Below are 8,653 nucleotides of genomic sequence, written 5' to 3' on the forward strand. Positions count from 1 at the left end.
CTTAATACAGTATGTAAATGGTATCTGTGTAAAACAGCAATAATGTGTTTTCTAAAAGCTGCACCTGATAGTTTTAGATGGTTTATCATATTTTGTCTTATGTAGAATTGTTCAGCCAGTAGGAAGTAGTTACTGCATGATGAGATTCAAGTTAAAATGTTTAGTTAATCATTGCTTTGAGGTCAATTTAATCAAGTCTAACTTAAAATGAGACCAAATTAGATTCCGCTCATGTTAATATGTCCACTGGGATAAAGTTACAATTTTTCTTGATTTATTAAAAAAGGATAAATTCAATTATTCCTGCATGGAACTTGAACTTAGGTCATTCTGCATAAAGAGCTTTACTTTGACCCAACCAAGTACTCAAAACATGCCGCAAAACATATAAAAGTGGGTTCTTATTTAATGTTAATTGATCGGGTTGTGCATGATTGAATTTTTAATTGACATTTATTTGATTTGTCACACTGAGAAGTTTTTTTAGAGAATTATATTTGCAGAAAATGTAACAATTTCATTTTTCCATCAGCATCAAGCAAAGGTCAGAATGCTGAATGAGGTCAGTAAGCCATGTTATATAATCCTCTAATACAAAAAAAAAAAAAAAAAAGATAAAGTGTGTGTGTATGTGTGTGTGTGTGTGTGTGTGAAGATCATCCGGAGTGAGTAAGAATAAAAGTGCTGAAACAGTTATATTCTAAAAGTACTTCATTTCAACACTCCTTCCTCTCTCAATATGATCACATTTATCTCACTTTGATCTGGTCTGTTGCATGTCCATACAGCCCCACCCCTGCACTAAAACCGCTCTCATCACATTTGAGTGGCATTTCAAATGGACTGTGCATCTTCCCTTACACCGTCATCCATCAAGCAATTGGTAGGATTTCTTCCCGTATCTACAACAGCACTTTCACTGCACTTCACTGGAAATACATCTAAGGTTTTAAAAAAAAAAAAACTTAGATGTAGTACTTCCCCAAATGTAGTCAAATTGCAGAATCCTCACTTAAGGGACCGTTCATCCAAAAATGTATAATCTGTCATCATTTACTCACCCTCATGTCGCTCCTGTCCTTTATATATATATTTTTTTTTTCCTGAGAAATTAAGCAGAATGTTGACGCTGCTGTTTTACATACAATGAAAGTAAATGGTGACCAGCAGCTGTCAAGATACGAAAAAGGGTCCTGAAATGTAGTCCATATGCTAGGTCTTTGGAAGCCACACAATCACTCTGAACGAAAGACAAAGCGGGAAATATATTCTAATTGCATGAATTAGATTTTAGAGAGGGTAAGATTGTGTACTTTGTAGTTTGACATCCCCTGGTCACCATTCACTTTTATTATATGGAAAAGAGCAGTGTGAACAGCTACTTCTGTATTCCACAGAAGAAAAAAACATAAAGGTTTTGAATGACATGAGGTTGATTGAATAATCGCAGGATTTACATTTATAATGTACACTAGACTAGTGCAATTAAGATCACAGTGTATTGAAATCCTTCAAAATTATGAAAAACAGTTTTGCATACAACGCTGCTGGTGCTTTGCTGTATGAACATGCATCTCTAGTAATTTAGCAACAGTTATAATGGTTTCTGGAAATCTGTTTAATGCTAGAGTGCATTGATAAAATGCAATCAAGAGATGTTTTATATATAGTAAAACGCTCATTCAGTGAGCAAATAGAAACAACCAAACCCTGCACCTGACAGACATTTTAGTTTAAGCCTTCCAGCATAAACTACAAAGTAATATATTAAAATCTACAATGCTTGTAGTTTAATAGTTTGACAGCATTTTACAATAAACATAAATAAATATTATTTGAATTATATTTATACTAATATAAGCATTAAATATGAACAAAAATATAACAATAAATACAACATTATCATTAATCATGTCAAAATGTGTTATTATTGTCTATTTGTACATAGCTTTCATGTTTATTCGTTGATTTAATGACCGCAGAAGACTTAAAATAAATGAGACAGATATGAAACCATCATTATTTTGTAGGGCTGTCAAACGATTAATCGCGATTAATCGCATCCAAAATTAAAAGTGTAGTCTGTACTATGTATATTTATTATGTATATATAAAAACACACATGCATGTATATATTTAACACACACTCACACACACAAATATATATATATATATATGACATTGTTCTTAAATATATACATGCATGCCACTCAGTTAATACTCTAACAATGTATGACAAGGTTTTTAGATCACAGCTGCCATATCTGTGATCATATATTTGTAACATTACTCATTAAATAATGAATTGCATTCATCTAATAGCTCATACCTTGTAAAAATAAATCTGAACTCTGAGCTTCCAACTGAGAATTTGTAAAAGGCTCAGTCCATTTGGCCCCTAGCCAACCTGTGGGAGCCACACACCCACAGGGGACAGACCTGCTGCAACAGGTTTTCCCATACACACACATACACATGTGCACACATGTGTGCGCGCAGCTACACACATTTGTGTCACTGGCAGCTGGGAGTCTCTCTCAGAGCTAATGAGAACATATTTTAAATGTTATATCAGACACATCCATAATCATATCTCAGAGAAAATGGGCACTCTGCCGAACTTCAGCACCCAGAGGGAGACGACCATACCGATAGAATCTGACTGCACCTGCCTTGCCTTGCACTCTCTCTTCTGTATCCCTCTCTTCTGTTTCCTAGATGAACTTCAGCGGAGATTTCATCCAGGTGGAGACAAGCCTAACAAGAACCCTGAGGGACATTTCTTGATGCCTTATTTATTGGTGCCAAACGGGATAGAGTGTTACAATAGTATCTGTGTAAGTGAAAATTAAATCCCACAGATGTTTACACGTGCATACGCCTTTCCTTTGGACTTCTTAGCTTAGATCTAGCTCTTCTAGAATGTTATTTTGCCTTACCACAATGTTGATCCTTACTGAATGGAGAAAAATTATGATTCTGTAGTGCATACTGAGTTCAAAAATGTTCACTTACCGCTATGTGTGGTGCTTCCAGGCCCAGGTTGTAAATCTAAGACAGTCAGAGTCCACACGGATACCTGCAAACCAGCTGCAGATCTCCTCAAAATTCACTTTCTGAGTTGCCACTCTGCTTTTATAGTGACTGACTGCTGACAAGAAAAACAACAGAGAGATATCTATAGAGAGAGCGAGAGAGAAAGAGTGAGAGGGAGGGAGGGAAAAATGAATGTCAATACAGGTGAATTCTTCCCCTACCCTCCTTGTGAACCTGGGAGGCAAAACCGCAGCCCTCCTGAGCTGCTGTATTAATATTATATTCTAATGTGAATGGAAGATGCATGGTTGGGGTGGAGAGAAGCAAAGATAGTGATAGTGAAAGGGAATCGCTCACTAAAGGGCTTATGTTACGCTTCTGCTCGGGGTTTGTTCATGTAAGGCACTTATACAGTTTCTTTTAGTTATTATAATAATTATTTGACAAATGTTTTTTAGGTGTAAGTGGGTGTTTTTTAAAATATCAATAAAATTAACAAAATGTTTTGGCTGAATCTGGCACATTTATATCATATAATATTATTATTATAGATCTCTTTATATATGGGTTAATTCTGATTGACTGTCAATGTTTTTTTATCGTGTATCAGCCGGAAAAAAAATCTTTCTGAAAGTGATTCCAATGATATCTTTTCTCTGTGTCATTATCGTCATGTATAACTATGCTGTGGAGTTCTCTAGTAAATATAAATATATATATATACACACACACACACACACACTGGCTATCTATCTATCTATCTATCTGGCTAACTGCCTATACACACACACACACTGTGTGTGTGTGTGTGTGTGTGTGTGTGTGTGTGTGTGTGTGTGTGTGTGTATAGGCAGTTAGCCAGATAGATAGATATAGATCAATGAAGCTGCTTTGCAATATTGTGAACTGAATTGAATTTAACTGAACTGAATGGATATAGATGACCAAAAGAAATGTATGTGTCTTGTTACTTCATATATCATGCAGAAATGCTGAATTAACATGTTGCAATAAATCCATGGCATGTTTCAGCAATACTTATTCAAAACAATACATTATATTGCTATATTATATTTCAAGTTATCCCTCTTTGATTAGTCTTGATTCTGTATGCTCTGCAAAGAAATCCTTGAAATAACATGCCTTAAGCCCTGTGCTGTGTAACCAATCATGGTGAATAGTTTGGCACCAGGACATGGCACAACAAAGCACACTTGACAGAGACATTTCTGCTAGTCTTTTCCTGCTCCCTGGTTTGGCATCTCAATTCATGCAGAGTCAACAAACAAAAAGAATACCCTTTCATCCAGTAGTGTGCTGAAAATCATAAAGTATTTATAGAGAGCAAGAAAATGTTCATCTTTAATGACTGTATGGCAGTAAATCTGAAAGATTACATTCTTGACTACTGGTTCTCTGCTGCTCTGTTTCTCACAAAAACTAACAGAAGATCGGAAATATCAAACATGCATAAACATTGTCTTTCATGACTGAAATATTCTGCAGTTTTGTTGAGGGTGACAGCAAGATGATTAATGAGTTAAAAAATTGAATTCTAAAAGAAATCTTTGCAGCACCTGGATTTATGAAGTTGGGTGTTCACATTTGGCTTAACTTTATGGCCATCAAATTTTGTATGTATTATAAGCATACACCTGAGTTGACGTTTTGACTGAGACGTGCAGGTGAGGTCAAATCTCTTAAAAGTGCAGCAGTCATTTTGTGAAAATACATTTTGGCAACTCAAAGAACAGGAACTGAGAAAAAGATTCCCAGCTTTAAAGTTCTCTTCATACCAAGAATGTTAATTATAATGATAACTAGATCTCTTTATATCTGGGTTAATTCTGATTGACTGTCAATGTTTTTTTATCGTGTATCAGCCGGAAAAAAAATCTTTCTGAAAGTGATTCCAATGATATCTTTTCTCTGTGTCATTATCGTCATGTATAGCTATGCTGTGGAGTTCTCTATTAAATGTCATAGCCTAGTTATCCTTATCGTCCTTGGTGTGAACAGCTAAAACAACTGTATGTAGTATGTTTTTCCTGGAAATATCAGTTTCAACATCATTCTGACTGTTATATCATCTCTGATTCTGATAAGGCAAATGGCTTCTGTTTGCCTACATTCTCCTCCAGTAAGTTTGGTGAGCGGGTACGAAATTCTGCGAAAATGGCAGCAACAAATGCACGTGTACAGCTATCCACTGTAATTACGCCAGTGATATATTTACTACAGTGAATTCCACTCACTTAACTGTAGGGGGTGCCAAAGTCGCAAAAATACACAAAACCCGTATAGAGACAGAAACCTGTAGGCTAATCGTAATCATATTTTACTGGTGGATCAGGGTCATAGGCTCATAAGGATTAACATCCAGGGGTTAACAGTGCCTATAGTCCACCTCCACCTGTGGACAGCTTTTCAAATCTCATCCTTGCACTACACTCATCCACTCAACGTCCAATTTATATCATCGCATGAAAGGATTTACCTTCTGTCCCCTCCACTTGGTCCAAATCAGTCAAGGTCAATGGAGCTGGGAAAGGATGCATGACCAACAAAGCACAAGAGCATCCGCATTTGCCATAATGTCTGTTGTTTACTGTTAGTCTATCTTTCTATCTATCTATCTATCTATCATGTTTTGATAGATTGTTTTGCTTTAGTTTTGTTTGAATTTAGTTAAACAAAACAATGAAACAAAAGCAAAAAATAGAACAAAACAAGCTAAACAAAAACAGAACGCACATAAAACATAATCACGTGTTTGTTTGGCTTGTTTTCAGTTTTTTTACCTTCGTTTTTTTTCTTTTTCTTATTTATCTCTTTGACAATAACTTCAAGAGTTCAAATAATCTGTAGGCCATGTTTTTTTTTCTCTTTTTTCCACTTATATAACAATAACAATAAAAAAAAACAATGCACATAAAAAGTGATCACTTGTTTTGTTTGTTTTTACATTTACTTTTTTTTATTTGTTTTCTTTTTTTATTGATCTCTTTGACAATAACTCCAAGACTTCTTGTAACCTGTAGGCCATTCAGAAGATCTGCACCATTCTGAGTCAGGTAATCCTGGAGCAGGAGCTTGGAGCTGACGGCCAGTACAACAAAACATCTTTATGACATCAAACTGAGCTCCATCATATTAGACATCATATCCAAATTACAGCCTGTCACAGTGCTATATACCATATATATTTCTTTATGAACAGAGATGTGAAGACACGTTTGATTCCTAATTCCTAGTTCTCGTTCATCAATCAGGCCTTCAGGGTGTGTGTGATGGTGAGGGCAGCAGTTGTGCCGTCAGTACTGGCAGCATATCACACGTTCAGGCTCATCCCTATAGAAAGCCGCAGGTATAGAACTTTTCTATACTTTTCTCATATCACATATATACAGTATGTTCCACAATGAAGTCACCGAAGTGAGGTGAGAAACAGTGCGAGAATGTGTTCAACAGGAATGACCACAGTCACCTAGAATGCCTTTAGGGGAACAATTCAATGATGTTTCCTGTCAGTGGGTGCAAAAATGAGTGATATTCACACAAACAAACACTATACCATAACAGTAAGAGTTTTACAGTACATTGTTTCTAAAACACACAGTGCTTCAAATTTAAAACTCAAAATCTGTATAAAAATTACAATATACTTCACACTATAAATTCACAGTCTTGCACACGAAGAGGAAATCCCACAAAAATCTCTCTAGTCAAACTTTGGTTAAAACAATGCTTACATTTATAAAGGTAAACGGATGAAAGACAGCAGCTAAAATGAGAATGCCTCTGGCAAACTTGCAGTGCTCTTTTCCCACTGTGTGAAAAACTGACAGCATGGGTGGAGCAAATGAGTAAATGAGGGAGAGACACACTATTATTACACAATCTGTTAGAAAGACAGAATTAATGTGAAATAAACATTGAGCTATTAAAAATGGTTTATTTTGTTATTAGATCACGAGTTTTTTTATCTTATGATTCAATCTAAGGTTCACAAAAGAATATCTTAATTTTACGGTAATGGTGGATAAGGGATGTGATTTGTTTAATTTACACAAATGTTGAAAGATGAACCTGGTACAGCATGTAAGGCAGGTAAATTTACTAGAAATTTAGTCAAAATTGTTTAATTGAGGTAAATTCTACATCAATTTTGTGTGTGTATGTGTGTGTGTGTGCGCGATTTTGTGAGGACACAAATTTGTATAATGACAAGGGTATGACATATAAGGAGAAGGGGACTTATGAGGACATTACCCAATGTCCCCATATTTCAAAAGGCTTATAAATCATACAGAATGAGTTTTTTTGAGAAAGTAAAAAAGCACAAAGTTTCCTGTAAGGGGTAGGTTTAGGTGTAGGGTTGGTGTAGGGCAATAGCACATACAGTTTGTACAGTATAAAAACCATTACGTCTATATGGAATGTCCCCACAATTCACAAAAACAAACGTGTGTGTATGTGTGTGTGTGTGTGTGTACCTACCTGCTATTCCCTATACATTACTAAAAATGTAAGAATAGTAGTAAATTTAGACCTTGTGGGGACATTTTTTTATCTCCGTGAGGAAACAAGCTTATAAATCACACAAAGTTTTGTGTGAGGGGTAGGTTTAGGGGTAGGGTTAAGTTTAGGGGATAGAAAATACAGTTTATACAGTATAAAAACAATCACACCAACGGGTGTCCATATAAAACACAGAAACGGGTGTGTCTCTGTGTCAGTGTATATTACTGGATTGTTATATAACAATAACAGTAAATATCTTGTCTGAAATACTCAAGGCAACACAGAATCTATTGTGATGTTATGTTCCTTAAGAACATTAAGAAAATTACATGTTCTTGAAAAACCATTCAGTCAAGTGTTTGTGTCTGTTAATGCAATCTGTCTTTAAAGAGGAGCTGAGGTGAATAGCTGTCATTACCTTGGTTTCATCAAATGACAAAGTGCACTTAAAAGAGGAATAGTCATCTTTCTCTCTCTGTCACTGCAACATGATCTGATAGATATTATCAGAGGTGCTGGAGAGCTGAAGGTCCCACAAAGGGAAAAAAAAAAAGATTTTTCTCAGGCACTCCCATGTTAGGACAATGTGACATAAATTTTACTGCTAACATTTTAATGACTCGACACCGCAGGTTATTTTGAAAGCACTTTCTAAGTGCAATGTCCTTGAGGCACACTATGATATGTTCAATTTACTAGATTTCACCTCTTTTTATATCTTTTTATAATTATTCAGAAGAAAATCCTCAACCTACATTTAAACTATTTTAAAAATTTTACCAGAATTTCATGCTTTTAATAAAGCCACTACCATCCCATAAAACATTTCAGAGAATCAAAAACAAATGATGTATTGTATACAGTTAAATACACAGGTAAATAAATATATAAGGTATCTTAATCATTAAAGTACAAAGTAAATTACTTATTCACATCAAGTAGCCTAGTGGATTAGTTTGAAATTGGATTTTACAAAGAGTAATTTATCTTTTTTAATTCCTGTGAGCAAGTGAAATCCTATATCATACCAGCCTGCAGAAAAAAATTTAAAAAAAATCCTATTTGAGAGGTTAAAACCAGGTGCATTCCTCTT

This window comes from Onychostoma macrolepis, chromosome 15 (assembly GCF_012432095.1).
Source record: "Onychostoma macrolepis isolate SWU-2019 chromosome 15, ASM1243209v1, whole genome shotgun sequence".
Classification (NCBI taxonomy): domain Eukaryota; kingdom Metazoa; phylum Chordata; class Actinopteri; order Cypriniformes; family Cyprinidae; genus Onychostoma; species Onychostoma macrolepis.